The sequence below is a fragment of the Ambystoma mexicanum genome, chromosome 12 (genome assembly GCF_040938575.1).
Source record: "Ambystoma mexicanum isolate Mex_15411 chromosome 12, UKY_AmexF1_1, whole genome shotgun sequence".
Lineage (NCBI taxonomy): Eukaryota > Metazoa > Chordata > Amphibia > Caudata > Ambystomatidae > Ambystoma > Ambystoma mexicanum.
The window spans coordinates 964,035,336-964,060,681 of record NC_090936.1 but is presented as its reverse complement, the minus strand read 5'-3'; the positions used below and the strand labels follow the sequence as shown (position 1 = coordinate 964,060,681).

Here is a 25,346-nt window from a genome sequence, read left to right as displayed (position 1 = left end):
GACAACAAAGAACAGTCAATATAGCACTGAAAGGAAATCAGCAGAAGACCAATAGAACAGGAACCAGTGTACCTTCCTAAAATACACTCACAACCTCGCTACACAATGGTAAAAGGACAACAGAGGATGGAAGCATACGTAAGTGCAAAACTGAAAACGGCTAAACAAGTGCAGGACCAACAGGAAGGAGATCCAGGCACGTCAACAGAGACGGGGAGAGTGACACTGGAAAACCTCACGACAGCCATACAAGACACAAGGAAGGCACTCGAAACTAAGATCCAAGAAGTGGGGACAGATGTGCCATTGGTACGGGCAGAACTGGGGAAGATGAATGATAGAGTGGCATCAGCAGAACAGCGAATAAGCGACCTGCAAGACTTGGTGGAATCCATGCGGAATCAAATCAAAGGCGTAGTCGGGGCAACAAAGACCTTCGCAGACAAAGCGGAATATGCAGAAGGACGCTCCAGAAGAAGCAATATCCTGATGACAGGAGTACCTGAGAGAGAAGAGGGAGACAGCATGTAGCTATATGTGGAAAAATGTATATTAGACATTTTGAGGCCCACTGTCTTTCCAAGCGGTTTACAGTCGAGAGAGCACATAGGGTCACAGGTTGTCCACCACCTCAGGGAGCACCACCTCGAGCAATAACAGCTAAACTACTCAACTTCAGGGACCGGGATTCAACCCTACAGGAGGCACGGAAACTTGGGAGCATACAAAAAGATAACGCGCGAGATCCCTATACCCGGTGATTTGGGAAAACGAAGCAATAGAATACCTAGGGAACCAACTAACAAAAGACTACAAAGGGTTATATGGAGCAAATGTAACACCCCTATGGAAACAATTGAGGGAGGACCTACACAGGTGTTACGCCCAACAACTTTCCTGGGTCGCACGCATTGCAGCGCTTAAAATAACCTTAATACCCCGCTTGTTATACGTGGTAAGCTCCATCCCGGTAGATATCGCCCTCCAAATGGGTAAAGCACTACAGAAAGATCTAACAGACTTTGTGTGGCACCGAAAAACACCTAGAATACAAAAAAGATCCTGACGAGACCACCAATCCTGGGGGACTTCGGGTTCCTGATATCGAGAGGTATATCCTAGCCGCACAAATTGCACCAATGCTGAAGTGGAGGAGGGAGAACACATTAAACGGGTGGACGGGAATCGAACAAGGGGTTACTACAATCACGCTTTGGAACGCTACACGTGTTGCAAGTAAGAGCTAGAGGAGTAGAAGGTCAGCTGCTGGAAGCGACCAAAGTGTCATTGAAGGGATGGGATAGAGCCTCGGGGCGATGCAACCTCACATCTGGTCTGGGACCCTTTACCCCAATGGCACATAATCAGGACTTCACCCCAGGCAAACAGACCAGAATCTGGGATAATTGGGGACAAGCGCAAACAATTCACCTAAAATAATTTTTCCTAGGGGGAAACCCACTACTATTTGAGGAATGCAAACAGAAGTTTGGCGTAGGGGAAAAAGAAAGATAGATATCAGGCACTGGATAACACAAAAGGAGGTTAGAAAAGTGGGCAGTAGGACCCTGATAGGGTTAGAACTGACTCTGCAAGAAGGTAACATAATTAGGGCAATATTGAGATTGTACAGGCTGTTAGATAAGGCAGACACTTTCTTATACATGGACAACTGAGCGTCGGACCTAGGGATGCCCATCACGGAAGAGGAATGGGCCCAAATCTGGAGGAGAGCACAGAAGACATCCAAATGCACCGCCATTAGGGAAGCAGCATACAAAATATGTTTCAGGTGGTACTTGACCCCCCAACCCACAGGCTGCACAAAATGAACCCCCTGCTACTCACCCACTTGTTGGAGGCACTGCACTGGCAAAGGAGATCTGTACCAAGGTGACAATCTATTGGAAGGAGGTTCTTGGGCATATAAAAGAAATTACAGGGAGACACTTACCATCCTCACCAAAAGTAATACAATTGGGCATAGATGTAGAGGGTGTTTACGCAGCAACAGGTAGCAATGCAACTCTCATCACCCAGTTAATGGCGGCAAAGATGACCCTAGCTCAAGGGTGGAAAAATCCAGATGGTCCCATAATAGCATGCTAGTGGGTAAAGATTTGGAATGTAATGGCCATGGATAAAGTAGGGGCCCTGAAGGAGGGCAGAAACCTCAAATTACTGACGGTATGGGACCACTTTCTTGAGTTTGTTAGAGAGAAGGAAGCACAATACTACAGACTGCCAATACTGAGAACACTACAAAACTGAGGACACCAAATCGAGCCCAGAGGAACCCAAACCAACGAGCTACGTCTATTGAAAGGACACATTGACACTACCGAACGATATGTAGACCAGACCATATCAATCAGGGTTTGGGTGGGAAGGGGTGGGGGGATGAAAAGTTGTTGAAATGTTATAATTAATGTTTGACTGAATCATAAATACACAATTGGCGTCCCTAACAGTACCTATGTATAAGTGACCACTACAACTGCATGTTAACATTTATTAAGGTATATGTGTCACTACTGCCATGAAACACTGATTGTGAATGAATAAATAATGTTTTTTTTAAAAAGATAGCATGCGGATCCTGATATTTCCAGACTTCACACAGGAAGTACAGAAACGGAGACAACCTTTCGATTCAATAAAGGGAAAGCTCTGCGAACATGGCCCGAGATACACAATGTTCTTCCCAGCAAAGTTAAAGGCACTAGCAGACAACCAGTCACACTTCTTCCTGTCAGCTAAAGAAGCATGGTCCTGGATAGAGACTAAATACGGACAAGTTGATAACCCGGGAACACAATGGAACAGTGAAAAATCAAAAATGATGACGAAATCTAGGAGTGGAAGATGACTAAAGAGATGATAACGGTGGACACTGTTGAAAGAGGAGTGGAGAATAACCAGAATCCGGGGCCAACACATAGGCCAAGCCCCTGACTGCAGTCCCATAGGCCCCACAATCACAAAAGCGAGCCTAAAAGGTCGAACAGTCAAACCAGTATCTTTTTTGAAGACGTTCAGTGACGGACGTCCGCCACAGCTTAAAGCAGAAGACTCTTACTTGAAGAAAAATGTAAGGCTAAGAATTGGGGCGGGGGCGGGGTAGGGGGAGCCAGGAGAGGGGAAGTGAAAGTTGGGGGAAGGGAAAAATAAAAAAGGGAAGGACAGCACGATTTTACTGAAAACAATAGTTTGGCAACAGGTCAACGATGCAAAGAATGATCGGCATAACTATAGTTTGGACATTAGTTTATATTTGAAGAAAGCCCAGTTGGACAGTAGGTGGTTACAGATGGGGACACAAAGGGCAATGTATAATCTTTTTATTAAGTGGGAAGATTCAGTTGGGAAGTCATATCAAATAAACAAATGTCAACAGAAATAGGAACTTGGAATACACGTGGCCTGGGCAATAGATCTAACCGCTCCAGAGAGTTTTAAAATTCCTACACGGACACGACATTCAAGTGGCGTTGCTACAAGAGACGCACTTAAGTGAGGATGACCTTGTAGATCTGCGTAAAAGATGGGGAGGCATACTGGTGGGATCATCATATTCAACATATTCAAGAGGGGCATTGATTTGGGTAGACGTCAAAATACCACTACAGTTGGAAGCTACTAAGGGGGACACAGAAGGGCGCACATTTATGTTAAAGGGTAGCTTAGAAGGGCAAACTATTTGCATACTGAATTTGTATGCACCTAACAGACAATGATGAATGCTTCCAATAGATGGGGGAATTCATGGGCGGAGACAGGGAAGACATTTTCATCTGGGGTGGCAACTTCAATTGCTATCAAGACCCAGATAGAGAACGGACAGGAAGAGGGGCCCATCAGCGACCGCGCTCAACACACTCCCTTAACAGAATGGTGTCAAAATTGGATTTGCAGGAATTATGGAGATGGTCACATGTGGACGACAGGGATTATTCATTTTACTCACCAGTACATGGGCACATTCTCGGTATTAGCATAATTGACCTAAAAACATTTGATCTAATTTGTTTGACCTTTTTTTGGTCAAATTTAATATATATTTGGGGTGGATAAGGGTATAGGTTAGGTTGAGGCGAAGTGGGGGGTCTTCTCCAGCATTTTAGACCAAGGTAAAATAAATTCACGGAAACGTGATTAGGTCAAATGTTTTAAGTCAAATAGACCCAAAACCACATACTCGCCTAGACCATCTATTTACGTTACAGAGAACGCACACAGATATTCCCTGACGGAATACCTAGGGAGGGTGCTATCAGACCATGCCCAGGGACGTCATTTCACCAAAATGCCAGAGGTAGCGGAAGTGACATCACACAACCCTTGACTTCTGATGACATCACAGGAAGTGATGTCATTTCACCCCACCCCAAAGTGACATCACGGGAAGCAATGGCACACGACTTTTCACTCCTTGACAAAAAAGTAAATGGCATCACATAGCATTCTTTCTAAGTACTACGAAACATATGGGTACGCTATCACTGTAAAGTGATATTTATTTATGCAAGAATGAATCACCATATGCATCATTAATATCAGCGCGTATAGGCCCATATTACCAAATTACTGTGAATGCAAGCAGACGTCCAAGGTCAAACGATAATGATGTGTTATTATATAGCACTTACGCTTAAGCGCTTCATGTAGTATAAACATACATACAATATTACCCAACTTGTGTCCGTACTCATTTATCAACCTCAGCAGGATGAAAGGCTGAGTTGACCTTGCTGGGAGTCAAACCTGAAACCTGTAGATCACACACACACATTGCAGCAGCGAGCGCCCAACCCATTGTACTAGCTTAACGGCTAAAGCTATCAGAAAACCAGCCACTCCAGAAACAAAGTGCCAAATGCTGCTGGCCACAGGTCAGGAGCCTCAATTTAATTCATTAAAACTTTTTTTTAAAAATGTAAAGAAAAGAAGACATTTTTAAACTGTTTTTTTTATTTATGTATTTATTTATTTATTTTTAGGGGTAGCAAGGGAGACCACAGAGGTAGCAGGTGCGAACCCTGGTGACCCCTAAATGACATCCCTGACCTTGCCCCCCCTGGTTACGTCATTACAAATGGGACGTCAGCGCCCGGCAATACAAACCTGGAGATTAAAAGTGGAATCACTGCAGGACAGGACATTTACCCCGACACACAGAGGAGATTATCTCTTTTTTGGGAAACGAGGGCTCAGTGGACAAGGTAGGTACTATGTGGGAAGCTCTCAAGATATGAGTAAGGGGGGTATGCATATCCAAGATCGTAGGAATAAGAAAAACTATCCCAGAAACTAAAACTACTCAGAAAGATTGATCAGGGATTTGGAAACCAATTTAGGTGTAGGGAAAGAGGTGGGCTTAGACCTAGCAAGAGCAATCGCTACCCAAAACACACACCAAGAAACACTATCCAAATTTGACAGGAATCAATACACCAAGATTATACACTGCGAAGGCGATAAAGCAAGTTGGCTACTAGCGTGGCTGATCCGAAAAGAACATCTGAGGGAGGCAAGCAAGCAAATTTATGACAGAGATCTAGAGTAGTCATACAACAACAGATGTTCCAAGAATAATATGTGAAATTATACTCCAGTGAAGGCATGTACTTGGAAGAGGAGGCATCAGACTTGTTAGAAATAGCACACATACCTAGGTTGATGGAACCCCAAAGAGAGATACTAGAAGCGCTGATAGAGGTTGGGGAGATTGAGCAAGCATTAAGATCAATGTAGAAGGGCAAATCCCAAGGCACGAACGGTCTCCCGGTTGAATATTATTTAGAATATGCAGATATCCTACTCCCAGTGCTAAAGAAAGTATATGAAGAGGCATTCACCCAGGGAATCCTCCATGAATCAATGAGGGAAGCCCTAATCCCATTTCTGCTAAAACCCCAAAAAGACCAATTACTGTGGTTCGTATAGGCCTATATCGCTATTAAACATTGACACGAAAATATTAGGGAAAATTATAGCATTTGGACTGGAGGAGGGGGTCCCCAATATAGTGCACCCAGATCAATGTGGTTTTGTAGGGGGGACTGAACACCTCCATGAACATCAGGAGACTGCACTTTGGGATGGAACTACTCCAACATTCGGCGGAAGAACTAGCCTTGATGGCATTAGATGCCACTAGTGCCTTTGATTCAGTGGAGTGGCCGTGGCTATTTAGAGTGTTAACGGAGATTGGGATGGGACCTCAAACATTGCAGTGGATACAGCTACTATACTCAAGCCCCCAAGCAAGAGTCAAAACAGGCCACTGGATATCCAAAAAATAGACACTAGAAAGAGGCACCAGACAAGCATCACCAATACTGTTCGTGCTAGCACTGGAACCCTTGGCAGGATATTTCAGGGAATATATACAGGAAACAGAGATTGGGGTCCGAGGCATTGCATATAATGATATATTATGCATAGACAATACACTGATATACATTAGTTACCCCAATTTAGAAAGCTGTTGGGCTACCATGTGAACAAAGAGAAATCCCTAGTGTTCCCATTTGGATCCATTCGCACACACCCCGTAGATCTACGCCCACAATGGGGGATTCACTGGGAACTCGGATCCTTCCGCTATTTAGGAGTTACAACTTTCCATGAAATAGTGGAGACCTTTATGTTCAACACCGGGAGGGCACTGTCCAACATAGGAGACTCAATAGAATTCTGGAAATCCCTTCTGTTCTCCTTGATGGGGAAAATTGCCCTGTGCAAGATGGTGATACTACCCAGACTACTTTACTATTTCATTAACATACTGTATAAGATTAAGAAAGTGTTCTTTAAAATGCTGGACACCAAAATAGGGGGAACTACTATGGGGATCGAATCGAAGACGCGTTGCACTAACCACTCTTCGTAGGTCATATCGGAAAGGAATAGAATTGTTGTGGGACCTGATGGCAACTATAGGAAAGAGGGAGATATCTGCAGTATCAAGAGAGATTTGGAAACAAATACCAGGGAAACTACTGTGCTCCTAGTTGTACAACCTGGACTTGCCACTGAGCTTTGACCCAATGCTATGCTCTAAATTATGACACAAAGGGTGCACAAGACTAGTGGATCTTTACGAAGAAGGGAAACTTGTATCTCTTCCAGAAGTGGCATCAACGGTATGGCATGCCCGGAGGAGCTTTCTTGAGCTACGCCTGAACAGATTGGCTGCCTTGTGGGATGAGACCCCAAAGGAACCGGAACATAACTCCCTAATACAACAGATATTAGATACAGGTAACAATAAGGGATTGGTCTCAAGTTTAGATCAACAAATGGGGGAATCAAAAGAAAAACCCAGAACTAGGAGTCAAAGCTAAATGGGAAAGGGATGTAGGGAAGGAGAATCCCGAAGAACAGTGAGCCAGAATATGGGAAACTCAAAAGGTGTCGAGAAACACCAGATTCAGTCTCATACAGTACAACTTTATACACAGAGTATATACGACTCCATATCATTAACCTACAAACATTCACACACTTGCCCACGATGTATGGTGGCCTCGGCGGGATTTTGGCACATGGTTTGGGACATTCTGGGAGGAAGTAGTAACTAAAGCCAACTCCTGGGCTCATAGCGGGTACACCCGCACATCAAAACATGCTTATAGGAGATACTACCTGGAGGCAAGAGGGCCAAAACCAAAACGAAGATAGTGTCCTTTCTATTTATACTGGCCAAACGCAGGATAGCAATCTCATGGAAGAACCCGGGAGACCCATCTATACAACTATGGATAAAAGATGCACACCGCTGGGGAATGGCAGAGATGGAAATACTAAAAGGTCAGACCTCAACAGAGGAAGACAGGGGGATGGATTGGGGACAAATGTTGAATGAACTAATGAGTACTCCAGATTTATGCCCACCCTGATCAGAAGATATAAGAGGAGTGACCTAACGAGAACCCTACGTTAGCCTACATTAGAAACTTAATTGGGCAGAGACATTAATTTGTAACACTGCTACACTAGACTGCCCATACCTGATTAGTAATAAGGAGCAACAAATAGTAACCACACACTGTAGATTAATAAATTAAAATTACACATACAGCCCTGGTGGGAGACACATGGGATAATATGGTTAAAAAGGCAGGGGTCACGTGCTATCCATCACCGTTTACGCCTCTATTCTGGAATTCGCAGTTCAACCTGGGGCTGGTGAAAGGAGCATGCCAGGTGGGAAAAGACAGGCTGCACTCCCGCAAGGGACAGGATGGAGGGGCAGAAAGTTAAGTCATCGCAACTCTGCAAACAAACTATGGGGCTGAGGGAGGAGGACCGGTATTGCAATGCTCAACTGCGCCACTGGCTATCTTCTCGAGATATGAAACAAGCCACCACCAGAGAGTTTACTCTGCTAGAAAAGTATGTGTTAACAAATTTGGCTGATAGACAAATGATTAGCAAATTGTACAAAATATTCACCACGCCAGCGGCCCAAGTTCAGTGGCCCTATATGAAACAATGGGCAGACACGCTCTCTCTCCCGATTTCCGAAGAACAGTGGTGGCAAGTGTGGCAGCGAATCCCCAAATTAATGAGACGGATGCAGATCAGAGAAATGTGGACCAGGATACTGGTGCAGTGACATTTAACACTGCAGAAGCAACATAAAATATATCCCTCAGTATCTCACATGTGTTGGCGGAGATGCAAAGAAGTAGGGACGTGGCTCCATATCTGGTGGTCCTGCCCCATCTTAAAACCGTTCTGGGAAGTGGTTAACAAAAAAATTAAAGTTATCTTTGGCCCCCAAATACAGAGAGAATATGGAGAAGTTATGCTGGGTCCGAGTGACATACTGGACTCACTCCTGACCAAACCACAGAGGAAAGCTTACATGGTCCTAAGCGTGGCAGCCCTCTCCTTAATTGTGCACAAGTGGAAACAAACTACGATTCCCAACTAACAGGAATGGATAGCAAAAATGTGGCACTATACTTCTCTGGAATTGGTAACATACACTATCCAGGGGGATTACGCTAAATTCAGGAGTGAGTAGGACTTGGTCCTGAATTTCCTGCGCAAAGACTACCGTGAACAACGGTGCCCTCAGAGACTAAGAATATCAGATATACTGTAGACTACGACCCATTATACCCTGAGCACTCACTTCAGAAGATATGCAGCGCAGTGATCCAAGGGTGGGGAGAGGGGGCACAGGGCCAGGGGAGGTCTGCGGGGAATGGGAGTGTTAATGTTCAAACTTTAAAATGGCAATGAAAATAACGTTAAAAAAATAAGTTTACCAAAAAATAAAGTTTCCAGAAAGGGTTGTTGGCTTTACCTTTGGGTAACGAAGGTTCAATGGGTGGAAAAGATGGCGAGTGGGACTTCGTTCCCCTCACCATCCTTTCTGTGATGGTACCGCGTCTCACCTGGGGTATTCCCTCAAGCATAACCCTAGTTCTACCCAGAAGATTCTTCCCCACTGGTCCACCCCCAGGAACTGGATCCAATAGCGATGGCCATGTCCTGGCCACCTGAATAAGGGATTCTCTAGGTTTTACTGGGAGACTACCCTCCGGTTTCTCACAGAGTGTCATCCTAGTACTCCCACAAGCTCCCTCTTGCTCTCTCTGTGTGTTTTTCTCTTTCAGATTTAAGGGTTCGATGTGATATTTCCAAATATTGAAGGCTGTACGCTGTAGAGACGCTCAACGCTCATACCAGAAAAAAATACAACCCACTACGGAAAAAAGCACAGTACACCACTTGCAGGGAGAACAAAGTTATTTCCACAAAAATCGAAATGCACCAGCAAAGAGCTCTGCTGCCACTGAACGTTCTTGCAAAATATGAGCAGCAGCTTATACAAAACACACCTAGGGCTTAATTAAAGATCATGTGGTCCTCTATACATTCCTACCATTAAGGCACTGTATTGTAGCACAAAAGAACGGTGTAGAAGAACCCAACTCAAGAAGAGACAAGTCAATTATCTTATCACTGAAAAATAAACAGACTATCCCTAAAATGAAGGACACCCTGTCCCTATCCCCATGGCTCTCTTGTGCACCGCCTATCTAAAAGGGATAGCAGAAAGAAATAACCCTATCCAACATTCAAACAATAAAATAAAATATCTGAATATAGGTCACCAAAAAGTAATCTAGAAAGATTTCAAAAACATTCAATGTTATCTTCCTCAAAGTGTCATGGGCTGATCCTCTATCTGGAATTTCTCTATATGTTTTAATCACCAGTTCTTAGAGGTAGTCATAGCAACTCACACCTAATTCTGATAGACGCTCTTAATGAAGAGCATTTTAGTGTTCTAAGTCTAAGAGGCTGGTACAGCTATTTAGTAATAAAACAATATTCGTGACGTGTCCAGATATGTTGAAGTAGTCATAATCATCTGCATGAGAACACTCATGCCTGATCTGGTAGACCGGTTTCGATAATCCTAGTTACTGAAATCATCTTCTTTATGACCATAGATATTTGAAGTAGGGAATTGCTCCTTCTCTGAATCAACGTAGTGATTCAGGTGACACATCCACTTCCTGTGTGGGAGACAAAAGATAGAGAAACATCAGGGTAACTATACCACCCTGTGGCAGCATGCATATATGAATTCCTACATGCTACATCTGTGTATATTATTTCAAATATACATTTATTATAGTGTGATAACTAAAAGGTAAATCTCTAAGTGTCCTAATATAAGCACCAGATTCATGCAAAACCAAGGGGAAGTGGGGAGGAGGGGGAAGAAAAAGCTAATATGGTCCTGTGGTTTCAAGTGAAGGATACTGTGTTTTTTTTTTACAGGACCACTTCTCAGAGACTTAAAAACACCTCTCAGTGATGGTGTAATCCGCATGCAACCCAAGATGGACAGTACTGGATTTCCTACCCGAAATAATGTCTGCCAACTTCGGTATTTTGTGCTTCAGTCTCCGTGGGATCTCGTATCGCCTACTGATCCGTAAGTAAAGATTGCACCACTTAGTACCAGCATGACATTCCTCAGCTGTTAATAAATGCTTGCAAGAGGACTCACTTACCTATATCTAGACGTGATCTATGCACTCTCTTGTAAGTTCTAATTCATGTGGCAAGGGGTAAAAGGCACGTGTATTTCTCCCAGGCGTGGTACATAAGAGGACTGTGTTCCTTGTTGAGTCTTGTATCATCTAAAAATACATGGGTAAAACTTAGGCATGTTGCTAATACGGCTTTTCTGCTGAGCCGTTTCATAATGGCGCTGTTAGGCAGAAACCTGTGCAGTTCCCTCTGGGACCACTGCAAAAGATTTAGGACTACAGGTGTTTGGCAGTAAACCCACTTGGTAGCAGTCTGTACCACACAGATTCACTTGGTAGCTGTGGCTGAGCAGTCAGACTTCCCTAAAGAAGAGTTAGGCAGTATACAGAGTATTCACAATAGGTCAAAAGAACACACTAGGGCAAGTAAACACGGACCAGAGCTTGGTGTAAATTTATTTAAAACCACATCTAGAAAAACACACAGGCACTAATAGTAAGCAATCCAAAAACACGGTCACTAAAAGATATGCACTCCCTTAAAAGAATACTAGACAAGTCTTAAGTAAAGCCCCACTTATTTTCAGACAGCGGTGAGCGCTTAACGTAGATGGTACTCTAATAATTCGTTTTAAAAAGGGAGAGAAAAGCAGAGAATAAATTGAAACAGATCCCAACACTTTTTCACGAACACAACAAGAGAGAAAGGCAAAGTAACACCGTGAGTTTAGAGTCAGTAGGCCGGATCCGCTTTAAGAGGATCAAAACGAAATGTGTCAAAGGTCACACGGTTGCCGTGCACAAAAGCCTTGAAAAGGTTCAAAAAGAGTTGGACCAAAGAAAGGGACCAGTTAGAGGGTCAAGGCGGGCAGCCCAGTCCAGAAGGTTAAGGGGTTATTATTACCTTGTAGCAATCTTTAGAAAGAGAGGCCTGGCGGACACGGTACCTTAAAGTGGTGAGAATACTCCAGCGGGGGCAGTTGTTCCTGGCAGCGGATGCAAGTCGGTGCTTCGTCCGGGGGAAGAGAAGATCTCGTCGGGGAGGAAGACAGGAGTCCGTTGCACTGCCAGGGAAGAAACCAGCCGCGGAGTTTCTCAGGTAAAAGGAGCGGTCCTGTAATTCACGGGTCAGTGGTAAGGGGCTATCCGGTTGCCGGGGTGCTTGGCACAGGCAATTCGACCACAAGCCGGTCTGGGGTGCGAAGAGAAGGTAAACTGGTTGTGCCCACCAGTCAGGGGAACAAGCCTCTCCAGCCGGGAGATCTTCTCTGTCGTCAGGAAGTGGTGAGTCGGTTCCGCAGGGCTCCACCGGTGGCGTCATCGTGGTAGGTCGGCTCAGCTTCTCCCTCGTCGGATTCGCAGGTCCTGTGGCGACTTCTGAAGATCCAGTCCCCAAAGCCCTGCTTTTATGCAGCATACCCCCATTCACTCAGCCTAGCTGTCAATCAAACATGCTAAGTGGTGTGCGACTTGAGTTACCAAGGTAACTCAGTCCAGGGTGCCTAAACCCCCTCCCACACCTCCTGTGGTACTCGGACAGAGTGGCACCACTTTTGGAGGCTTCTGTGGAGAAGCCCGCCAAAACGTGGAACAAAGGGCTCGACTTGGGTTGGAGTCACAGAAGAGAACACAAACGCCATTTTAGAATCGAGTCCTGGCAAAAAATACCAACCGGCAAATTAACAATTAAATAAACCGGCGGTATGTTCGAGGCTATGAGAATTAAATAATTAAAGTTGGTAGCCTCGAACAATGGGAAAATCCCATAGGGATATATTCTCGGTCGAATATAAAAAGTAGTATCCACTGCCACCAGCCAAAACTCGATCAGGGGGGACGGAGACGTGCCCCCTCGTCTAACAGACCCCAGGGAAATCGAATTGCTCCGACCAGTACGTCCACAATATGATGGTTTGTACTGGTTTCTGTTAATAATTTGGGACTAGCAAAGCCAATGGTGACTTTACATGCCCTGGGAGACAGCAGTCAGTCCCAGGGTATGGAGTCTATGGTGGGGTGTCACTATGACACCCCTGTGTCACTGCACGGAGGGTGCTGTGTAACACACATAGTAAAAACACGAGACCCTATGGAGTAAAGGACCCCATAGCCCATAAAACACATTAACAGTCAAAGAAACACCATAAATCATGTCCAAGAGTGGGAGAAAAAGAGTCTCACTCTTGGCAGGAGAAAAAAACAAACTCCAGAAATCCAGCAAAGCTGCTGGGGGACTCACTAGGTTAGGAAATTCAGCCTAAAGAGAGAATTCTCCCTAACAGGCACCAAAAGCAGGAAAACGCTTACCTATAGGGTAACGTAATCAATACAATCTCTCGTTTTTCGTACGTCTGGGGAGATGTAATTACTCCTGGTGCATGTCATGTCTAAGCTGTTCCAAGGTACGGCTTGTAGTGTGTCTTATGTTTCACCTACAGAGTACATCAAACAAGGTCATAAGGACTAATCAGACTAAGGTGTATATATCTAGACCTAGATGTACCCAATCCGCTTACCTAAAATTTGAAAGAATTCCACTGGCGTTTCCTCGGCTGAGTGTGCAGTCTTGTCAGCATCTCTATGGTCTGTAAAGCCTGGTACGCTATATGGCGAACTAGCCCGTCTCTCCATACAAATGCACATGGCCATATTGGATCAGGAAACTGTACCCGATCGAGTCTGCCCATCTAAATACTATCCTGCGATGGATTAATTGGCGGAAATAGATAGGTGCTGGATAATATTGTTAGACATGCCGTGAGGTAGAAAAATAATATTGTTTGAAGTGAATGGTGCCAATCAGGCTGCCTACCCAGACCGCGGCCGCCATCTTAAATCGGTACATGTTGCTGTGTATGGAAATAAAAGATGTCTCATGCGTATCTCAATGTAGTCCTAAATAATGATAACAGTCCAATCTTCTTTGGTGTATTGCGCTAAGCATACAGAGTTAATTGTGTAGGCAACAATCTGACCAAATAAATATCTGGGTACATTCCTGCTGTAAGCTGCTACTGCCAGTCAAAGATTGCCCAGAAATGCCAGTCCGTAGCCCTCAAGGAGGGTGGGGGGTGAAGAACACATCGGGCCAGCCATTAGATAAAATATCTATGCCCATATATGTTAAGAGGCACACTAGCCGGGCATGTGTAAAATCACACATGTTGAGTGTGGGTTATGTGTGGAGTACAGCCAAATCATCCCACTGAATTTGTTCATTGAGCCGAGACTTGTGGTTCCCCATTCTAAAAATCTAATTCTATTCCCTTTTGAGGAGCATACTGTGGAAATTACCCCCACGTCTAGGGGTTTGTATTCTTTCTAGAACTGTCCAACGGAAATCATCTGGCCCATGGCCTTTTTCTACAAAATGGGCCACTAGAGGTGCAGTAAGCTTCTTAGTGTGTAGGCACGAACAATGTTCTATCATTCTTTTCTTAACTTGTCGCATTGTCATGCCAACATATCGTAAGTTACATGGACAAGTGATTCAGTATCTCACACAGTTACCGTATGTAAAAGATCTCTGTATCCATGGAGTTTTGAATCCTATATCGATGTGTGTACTCGATTGTGTTTGCGGGCACATAGTGCAACTACCCCACAGTGCATGTCCTGTAACTGGGTTGGTGTTCCAGAGGGTGGGCTGTGTAGGATGTTTTAGTGTTGGTTTCGCGTAGGGTTTTGACCAGTTTGTCTCTTACATTCAGTCTGCGTTTGAAAGCAAACACGTGTTCTGCAAGTGGATGATCCCCCTGTGTTCAGGATGGGCCATAGTAACCTGATCTCTTTTTTTTATTTTATTCATGTGCAGTGACTGATTAAGAACAGCAGTGATATTATCCCACTTCAGTTGTTTAGGGTGTTGCCTCTATGGGGATATTTTGTGTTTGTTTATAGGTTGTATCAATAATTTTCTTCGGATATCCCAGACTAGCCAGTTGTGTTTTCAAGTTCTTGCCCTGTGTCACAGACTCTTCTGTGTTTGTGTAGAGTCTTCTGTAACGCAAAAATTGCCCGAAGGGCATATTGTGACTTAACACTCTAGGGTGTAGCTAGAAGTAAAGAGTTCCTGTCGGTCTGTGTCTTATAGACCTCAGTAATTAGATGTCCATTGTCTGTTGTAATTGACAAATGTAAGAAATTGATACTTTCTTTACTTGGCTCACGGGTAAATTTCAAATGTTCATTACAAGTGTTAATCCATTCATGAAATGTATGCAGTTCTTCTGCTGTACCCTTGAAAATCATAAACACGTCATCTATGTAACGTCGCCAGATAATTATCTGTTTCAGAAAAGGATTGGTCTTGTGACATATGCAATTTTTCTGAAAGGCTTCCACGTACAGATTAACAAAACTGGGGGCAAACGTGGCCCCCATTACCGTCCCGGATATTTGCGGGTAAAAAACCTTGTTGCATATGAAAAAATTCCAGGTCACTGCAACTTCTGCCAACTGTAATATAAAGGTGGAAGGGACGTTGTGCAGATCTATCCCTAACTCCAGGATGTGTCTCACCATTGACAGAGTCACTTGTTGAGGGATTCTAGTATAAAGCGACTCGATATCCATGGTGACCAACCATTCATTATCTTTGTGAAAAGCTAAGGTATCCAAAAGGACACGCATGGCCGTGGAATGCTTTGTATAGGCTCTCATTTTTGGTACATAATTTTTAATGAAGTAATCTACATACTGGGATAATGGTTCCAGTATGGATTGGATGCCTGAAACAATCGGGCGTCCAGGGGGCGGTAAAATGCCTTTATGGATTTTTGCAGTAGCAAAGAATGCCGGAATCAGGTTATCATGGCCCATCCTGGGGGAAAAGTTCAGGCCTGTTGCCTATGTTCTAACGGGGAAGCACTGTGCGACAATGCATGGACCAATTGTAAACACCACAACACGAAACCGCGGTTGCATTGGAGATTAGATGAGATCGACGAAAGAAATGGGACAGGAGCTGCACTCAGAACACAGAGACATACGGTCCGACACGTGAACCGCAACAGAATTATAATGGCATTACCACAGAGGGTACAGGGGACTAAACTCCTTACGTGGAACGTCAGAGGCCTGGTACATCCGATAACGGCGAGGAAAATAATTGTATATGCGAACCATCACAAAGCCAACATCCTTCTTCTACCGGAGACGCACGCTACTAAGAAAATAACAGTTACGTTCGCACACAAATGGGGCCCCGTGAAAATCGCCACAAACTACTCTACATGTGCGAGGGGAGTCCTCACAATGGTGCACAAACGGACTAACTTTCAGATGTCTAAATGCGTTGTGGATGATGAGGGTTGATACGTAATTGTATGGGGGCAACTACACAACAAGGAAGTCGCTATTGTTAACACCTACGGCCCAAATCTGGACTCTCCAGAGTTCTACTTACAGAATATGGAATTGCTTTCACCATTGGGCTCAGCTGCAGTGATCTGGGGCGGTGATCGCAATTTGATACTGAACCTTGTCACAGACCGTACGCCGACGGGTCACAGGCAGCAATCCAAAGCGGCGATGATGGTGCTCCAGATAATGGCCACGTTGCCCCCCGTTGTTACGTGGAGAGAACTGCATCCGCAGGACAGAGAATACACGTTTTACTTGGGGGTCAAGGTCCCGTATCGACTACTGGCCATGCACCCCTTAGTTAGTCACGGAAACGAGACAATGCACAATACTTCCACGGACGCTGTCTGACCATTCGCCGGTTCTCCTGGAATTGGTGCCCAGAAACAAGGAACATACTACCCAAAACTGGCAAATGCCCCAGATCTGTTGAAGGATGAATCCAATATAGAGTCTCTCCGGATCGAGATTGAAGACTTTTTCAACGGAATACAACTCCATACCCAGTAGATTGGTCTGGGAGACTGTTAAAGTGTGGCTGAGGGGCCTACTGATGGTGCAGTCCTTTGGAGCGCTAAGAGAAATCAGAATTGGGGATGAGACAGATAACGAGCATAGTTGACCTATCCGGGGCGGTACAGACTACACCTAGTGCAATTAATAATGTGTTCCAACAATTCTACACTAACCTATACGTCAATGCAGATGCAGTGACTCCGGAAGAGCTCCAGGAATACATGGACTCATTTCCATTGCCCATGCTAAATGAATCAGACAGGGCACTACTGGAAGGTCCCTTAAAGCCGGATGAAATAGAACAAGCCATTTCACATTTACAAACAGGCAAGACTCCAGGATCGGACGGCATCCCAGATGAATTTTACAAAGCATTCAAGACGGAAATGGCTCCCAAGTTGCTGGAGGTTTGGAAGGAGACGCTCGAGAGAGGAGAAATGCCAGAAACTACGCGGGAGGCGATAATAACGGTCCTGCTCAAGCCTCACAAACCCCACCTCCCACATCACTAATTAATAAGGACGCAAAAATATATGCAAAGGTCATTACTAACCGCCTACTCCCACACATGAACAAATTAGTTCACACAAATCAATCAGGTTTTATTCCTACCCGCTCAACGGCTCTGAATCTTTGACGGCTTTTCGTCATCTCCTCGCAGTTGGACCCGAATGTCAAAGCAGCTGCGGTCACTTACATGCCGAAAAAGCATTTGACTCTGTGTCCTGGAACTACATGTTTTCAATTCTGGGTAAAAAGGGGTTTGGGCCAGTGGTCAGGTGTTATATCTGTTTGTTATTTAAGAACCCGGCAGCAGCGATTAGAACAAATAAAACACTGTCACCTACCTTCAAACTGGACAGGGATTCGGCGCTGGGCTCTTCCCTCTTCACTGGCCGTTACTGAGGGAATCCTGGTTAGTTTATTTTCCTCTGCTTAGTAATATGCTTAGAGGCCGCAGTGGAGAAGAGCACAAAGCTCAGGGCAACAGGCCTCGGGCCCATATGGGGGGGTTGCCCCAGCCCTGTGCCTCTGGCGCAGCCAAGTGTGCGATGTCCCGATCTACGGCTGAAGCCCACATGGACGCGAGGCCCGCGCTCCATGGCCATTCTCTGCTGGCAGCCGCGAGACACCACAGACAGCACGGCCAGGTGTCCCGGCGTAGAGTGAAGGTGCACCAAGCTTTAAGGCCTTCTGCCGCTGCCACATCGGCGGTGCGGTGGTAACCCGGCCCTCCCGAAACCACCAAGAGGCAGGGAAACTGGGGAGGCAGGGACGCGCCGGCAATGAGCCTGTGCGCCAGGTCTAGGGATCCAGTGATGGTGCTGATCGGGGTTTGACCTTAGGGGGACAAAGGGAACAGGGTCCCTGCGTCAGCCACAGCCAAGCCCCTGGGAGGCAACCCCAGGATGATTGATGTACAGGCGACCCTCAGACAGGCGTAGCCCCGGGAGGAACCCGGGGCCGCAAGGTGCGTTCCAAGTGTTGATCATTGTGTCCTGCAATTCACACTAATTCTCGCAGCTAGCCGAGTTCTTCATTGAATCATAAGCCGAGTGATCCACCGCCAAGAGTCACAGGGAACTTTTGTTTTGTTCCAGACGTCGGCCTGAGCCTGCTGGTGCAGGAGAGGTCGGGGGAGGCAGCGCCGCCTGTGGCGAGACAGCCCAGCGCCCTGTCTAGCTCAGCCAAGACCATTGTGGTTTAAAAAAACAATGATCAAAATCCACACACTCAGCCCGGGAAGGGTATGATATGATATGATATATGGCATTTTTAACGCGCCTATACACAAGTGTTTCAAGGCGCGACGAGGCAGGGAGGGGGCAACAAGGGGAAGACAGACAGCGATCCTACTAGGCCAGGTGTCATTCAGACCCCGCAAGTGCAGGGGTAGGGGAAAGGGAAAAAGTGCAAGGGGGAGGGGGCGGGGGGGGGAGTGCAGTACAAGTAGTAGAATAGAAATATAATAATAAATAAATAGGGCCAGCTGGTGACAAGTGCAAGGTAAGTGCAGACAAGTGCTGAGGGGGGGGGGGGGGCTAAAGTGATACAGAGACAGTCCCGCAGTGCAGGGGTTGCCAGGGAGGCAGTGCAAGTGAAGAGTGACTGGGCCCAGGACCGAGGTCGGTGAGAGTGGCCCAGTTGCAGAATCAGTGCAGTTTTGGTGAAGAATTTAGCAGGGGAGAGGGAGAGAGAAAGCAGAAGTGAAGAGGAAGGTTTTGAGGTGCTTCCGGAACCGGGGATGGTTCTCCTCAAGTTTCAGGGAGGCAGGAAGGCTGTTCCAGAGGGAGGCACCTGCCGCGGAGAGAGATCTACCCCCAGCTCGTTGCTTCGAGAAGTGGCTGACCCTGAGGGAGTTGGAGACGGATGAGCGTAGGGCTCGGGAAGGAAGATATTTAGGAAGAGAGAGTTGAAGGTATTTAGGCCCCAGGCCCCAGAAGGCCTTGTGGACAATGCAGAGGGTTTTGAACTTAATCCTCGCAGCCACAGGAAGCCAGTGTAGAGATTTCAATCCTGGAGAGATACGGTCCCTGGGCTTGAGGCCAAGGACAAGTCTCGCAGTTCTGTTCTGGATGAGTTGCAGAGGGCGGAGAGTGGAGGCAGGCAGATTAAGATAGAGGCTGTTACAGTAGTCCAGCTTCGAGAGAACCAGGGCTCGGGAGACAGTGAGCTTCTGGGGGAAGGAGAGGAAGGGAAGAATACCTCAGAGGAGGTGCAGCTGGTAATGTGACTTCTTAGAGACGTCAGATATATGAGGAGAGAAGGAGAGAGTGTGGAGTCGAAGATGACCCCGAGGTTTTTTGCCTTGCAGGTAGGAGCAGGAAGAGGGCCAAGAGGCCGGCCAGAGAGCTGCAGGGAAGGAGGGAGTGGGTGTGCCGATGAGTAGGATCTCAGTCTTACTAGCATTAAGGCAGAGGTCATTGGCAGCACACCAATCCTGGATAGCAGACAGACAGTCAGAGATGAGGGAGGGAGAGGAGAAGGCCGAGGGTAGCCTGAAAATGAGCTGGGTATCGTCCGCATAGCACTGAAAGTTGGGGCAGAGGGCGGCGATGCGGTGGGCAAGGAGTGCCAGATACTGGTTGAAAAGCCTGGGAGAGACATTAGATCCCTGGGGAACGCCACAGGTGGAGAAAAAGATGTCAGAGAGGAAGGACCCAAGTTGGACCTTGGAGGGTCGATTGGAAAGGAAAGAGGTCAGCCACGCCAGAGCCTGACCAGTGATACCCAAGTTATCACGGAGACGGTTGAGCAGGTTGGCATGGTTGACAGTGTCAAAGGCAGAAGAGAGATCGAGCAGAATGAGAACACACAGAGTGTTGGAGTCGAGGTTTAAGAGCAGGTCCTCACGGATGTTCAGGAGAGCAGTTTCCGTGCTTCTGGCCGCTCTGAAGCCAGATTGATGGTCATGGAGACTGTCAACAGCTTCAGCATGGAGGTTAAGCTGGGAGATGGCCAGTTTCTCCAGGAGCTTGCCCAGGAAGGGAGTGATGGAGATTGGGCGATAGTTAGCCGGACAGGAGGGGTCGGCAGAGGGTTTCTTAAGGAGAGGGTGCACAAGGGAGTGCTTGAGGGGGGATGGGAAGACTCCAGAGGCGAAGGAGTGGTTGCAAAAGTCAGCCAGGGCAGGAGCCAGGGAGTCGATGTGGTCCTTGATAGTTTTGGAGGAACAGGGGTGAGTCTGTTTGGACGAGACTTTCATAGATCGGACTTGTCTGGAAACCTCGTCAGCAGAAAAAAGGGGAAAGGCAGAGAAGGAGGGAGGAGGGGTGGCTGCAGAAAGGCCAGAGGAGGAGCAGGGAAGAGAGGGGGGGGAGGTGATAGGAGGAGAGTGAGGACAGGATGTCCTGAGTTTTAGAGATGAAGTGGGAGGCCAGTGCAGTGCAGAGGGCCTGGGAGGGGACAGGAGAGGTAGAGACTGCAGCAGGGTTGGCAAGCTCCTTGCAGATTTTAAAGAGTTCAGCCGAGTTGTTAGATGCCGCAGAGATGCGGGCTTGGATAAGGGCTCTCTTCTTGGTGAGAACAGAGAGACGGTATTGCCTTTGGAGCAGGCGGCAGGCCAGTTTGTCAGAGGATGAACATGAAGCACGCCATTTCCTCTCTGCCACCCTGCACTTGCGTTTTAGGGTGACGAGATCTGAATCATACCAGGAGTTACATTTGGCTTTGGGCTTCAGGTGGATTTTCATGACAGGGGCAAGGATATCAAGAGTATCAGATATAGCAGAGTGGAGCAAGGAGAGGGCTGTGTCAGGGTGGGAGTCAGCCGAAGGGGGAGGGGGAGGAGAGAAGGTGGCAGCGAAAGCCGCAACTGACACGCGCTTCATGGGTCGGATGACCGAGAAGGTGGGTGGCAATGATGAGGGTGGCTTTGCCTGTGGGGTAGGGAGGGTGAGGTGGGAGGATAGGAGAAAGTGATCACTCCAGGAGAGAGGAGTGGAGAGAGGAACAGAGAGGGGAAGGTCAGAAGAGATCAGAGCATCAAGAGTGTGCCCTGCAGAATGAGTATGCCCAGACGGGAGAATAGATAGTGAGAGAGAGTCGCAGAGGTCACGAAAGAGTCCAGTGGGGGGACAGGAGGCATCTAGGTGGATGTTGAAGTCACCAAGAAAGAGGAGTTGAGTGGTAGAGGACAGGAGTGAGGAGGAGAGGTCAGCCCACTCAGAGAGGAAGGAGGAAATTTGACCAGGTGGCCGATAGATAGTAGCCACGGTAAGGGAATGGCTAGGGGAGAGAGAGAGTCGGCAGACAAGACATTCAAAAGAGGAGTAGGTCTGCGTAGGAGTGACAGTGGCAGGAATCCACTCAGGGAAGATAAGGGCTACCCCCCCTGCACGGTTGGGTCTGGGCAGGGAGAGGATCTTGTAGCCATCAGGTAGGAGTGTGTCAAAGCTGGTGACAGAGCTGGCCGTGAACCATGTCTCAGTAAGACCGAGGACGTCAAGGTCCAGTTCCTCAAGAAGGTGACAGATATCAGAGGAATGCCTGATGGCAGAGCGAGCGTTGAGTGTGGCAATGTGGAGAAGGTTGCCATCCTTGAAGGATTTCCGGGGAGGGGTACAGATCAGAGGTACGCCCTGCGGAGGTGTAGAAGAGGGAGGTGAAGAAGGAGCAAGAGAGGGGGCAGGGAGGGAGGGTAGAGGCAAGGTAGCCGAGGACAGATGAGGGGGGACAGCAGGAGAGGAAAGGAAGTTGATGAGGCGTGGGAAGCGTCTATCAAAGAGGTGAAGGTTGGCCTGAGGACCTTGGACCAGGACAGTCCCATTAGTGTAGACATTAATGATGGCCTTAAAGGAGAGGAAGGAGGCCAAGAGGACATCCCAACGGGTGCCACCATTAATGGGAGAAGAGGAGAAAGGAGAGAGCACAGAGACCATATGAAGGGTCCATAGGTCAGGCGAGGGCACGAAAAAGAGGATGTCGGTAAGAGTTTCCTTGGAGCAGGCACTAGTGTAGGTGTCAGCGATAGGGAGGCCTGGGTTGGAGACCAGGATGTCCTTTTTAAACTTTTTCCTACCAGATTTAGTGAGGAGAGCAGGATAGTCAACAGAGAAGCAGTTAGAGAAGATGGCGGAGATAGAGAGCACCATGGAGTAGGGGGAAAAAGGGGGGAGGGGGAGACAGACGAAGCAAGAGCACGCAGGCAGGAAGTGAGCGGCACGCCCAGGTTTACCACATATAGGCAGTGAGTGCGTATTAGGTACAAATGCCACCTAAGTGTGAGAATCCTGCGAGGGGGAAAAAACCAACTTTACCACATTTAGACAGTGAGTGCGTACTAGGTACAAATGCCACCTAAGTTTGAGAATCCTGCGAGGGGAAAAAACCAAGTTTACCACATTTAGACAGTGAGTGTGTATTAGGTACAAATGCCACCTAAGTTTGAGAATCCTGCGAGGTGGAAAAAACCAAGTTTACCACAACTATGGGACACGAGAATGTGGCGAGAGAGTGCAGGCGCCTGGCGTCCCCTGCGGACACCTGCAGACACACAGGGAGCCGCAACCGTAGGAGCCGCCCTTTGCCTAATGGGCCCTTAGCCAGGGGCTGCCGGGCAGGGGGGCTGCCCAGGAAGGGGAAGGATATAGGCGGAGGGAGGAGGGGGAGGGTAGGGGGGTGAGAGCGGGCAGGAAGGCAGACCAGGACCAGGAAGTGGGTGGGGGGGAGCAGGCAACACACAACGCGCGCTCAGAGCGCGAATGCCAAGTAAACAAAAACAATTAGGCAATCACAGGCAAGGACTCACGGAGGCCCGCGGGGGCCTGGCAGGGCTTGCCGACGTCTGCTGATCCCTCAGGCCACCGGCGACTGCTCTCCAACGCCGCCTGCAGCAACACAGCGCTTCCCAGGGGGATGGAGGAAGGCCGCTCCGCCACCGGCCCAATCCACTCATTCTTCCCCGACCCCTTCCCTTTTTGGGGTGGGGAACCAACGGTGAGGTGGGCCAGAGACAGCACGGACAGAGTGTCAGTTGGGACTGCTAGAGTCTTCATACCGCAGCCTGGTCACACAGGGCCGAGCTCCAGGTACCTGGGGAAGAGGGATGGTCACCCTCTGCACCAGCGGGCCTGGCCATCGCTCGACCACAGATGTGGGCTGCAGGAACCCCGATGCCCAATCACCCGTCGAGTAAGCCTGCTGCACCAGGGCTCACGCCTGGCGTGCCGGGCCCCTGTCTGCCTGGGGAGGCGCCCCTCGAGAGCAGTCAGGATTCCCTCGACTCCTGACTGCCCCCACTCGGGGCTTCCCTGCTGACCGGGGTGCGCCCACCAATGCCCACCCGCTGGCGGGAGAAGGGAGTGTGCCCCCCGGCCAATGCAGCAGCCGCATCGGTGAGGAGAGGGAGGAGGTGCCCCGGGCTGTGGGTGTGCGCATCTGGAATGCAACCGAGGTCGGGCCCGCTGCTCTCCCTCCGGCTGCTCCATTGTTAATGACACAATCACAAGCAGATAACCAGCCCTACAATTATCCCAATTCACACTCAAATGCCCCATTTCTCCTTCCAAACACAAGTTCCAGATTCAAATGCCACCTCCCTCCAGACACACATGCCACCATGCGAACCCAAACAAAGGCACCAACATTCATCCCTCCATAACTAGACCAAGCTGCTACACCCTCAGAGCCACACCCATATGTGTAACCTCTACCTCCAGACTCACACTCAAGATGGCGCCATCCACCCTCTCTCTATACCCACACCCGATTATCCCATCCCTTTGACACACACATGCTCCTACCCCTCCCATAAACCAACATCCTTCTCTCCAGACATACATACCCCATCCCTCCATTCACACACAGATGCCCCCCTTCCTTCCCACCAGAGTGCTCCAATCCTGACCCACATGGCTCCATCATTCCCTGACATGCCCCCATCACATGCCCCGTCCCTCCATTCCAGATCAACAATGCCCCATCCAATCCAGACTCCAACAAAATGCCCAATCCCTTCCTCAAGACCCATACCATGATGCCCCATCCTCCCTCCACAGAGCAAGATGCCCATATCCCTCTTCCGACCAGAGTCCCCATGCCTCCCTCCAAACCCACACCAATGTCCCCATCCCTCCCTCCAGATTCACACCAATGTGTTCTATGCCTCCCTTCACACACAGCAATGTCCCCATCCCCCCCTCTGAGGCCCACACCAAGATGCCACCATGCCTCTAGACCCACACCACAATTCCCCATCCCAGAACCCACCAAGATGCCACCAACCCTCCATGCCAGACCCCAAGATGCCACCAATCCCCACTCGAGACCCATACCATGATATCCCACCCTTCCTTCACACAGGAAGAAGCCCCCATCCTGCACTCCAGACTCAAACCAAGATATCCATCATCACACATCAAGATGCCCTATCCCACCCTTCAGACCCAGACAAATGTGTCCCATCACTCCCTCCAGACCAATGTGCCCCATCCATCCCAGACACACACCAAGATGCTGCCATCCCTCCCTACAGACCCCCACCAATGTGCTCTGTCCCTTTCCAGACCCACACCAATGTGCCTCCATCCACTCCCTCCAGAGCCACACCAGGATCCCCATCCCACCCTCCAGATACACACAGATGTCCCCATCCCACCCACACCAGGATGCCCCAATCCACCCTCCAGACCAACAGATGTCCCATACCTATTCCAGACCAACACCAATGTGCCACCATCCATTGCAGACCCCAAGATTTCACCATCCCTCCATCCACACAGCAAGATGCGGTTAGGAAAACCCAAAGGTCTTATTGGAGGTATTGGAAATTGCACCATCCCTGTTACCTAAAACAGAAACCAAGATTGCGCCTATTTGGTTCCCTTTCTGTGAACCATAAATGCAGGTCTAGTTCTCCCCAAAATGGCAACCTCCTCTCTCCTGATACCATATCTTTCCAGCACGGGAGCAAGTAGGTGCGTCGCTACTCGCTCCACA

General features: G+C 48.0%; 1 long non-coding RNA gene and 1 other non-coding gene across 4 annotated transcripts in view; both read right to left on the bottom strand.

Moving 5' to 3' along the window:
* LOC138514137 (uncharacterized) overlaps window positions 1-25,346 on the bottom strand; it is a 168,619-nt gene that overhangs the window by 139,061 nt on the left and 4,212 nt on the right. The gene's annotated exons all lie outside the window — the stretch shown is intronic.
* On the bottom strand, window positions 18,333-18,483 carry LOC138514880 (5.8S ribosomal RNA). Its single transcript, XR_011282004.1, has one exon. It is a non-coding gene; the product is annotated as a 5.8S ribosomal RNA (ribosomal RNA).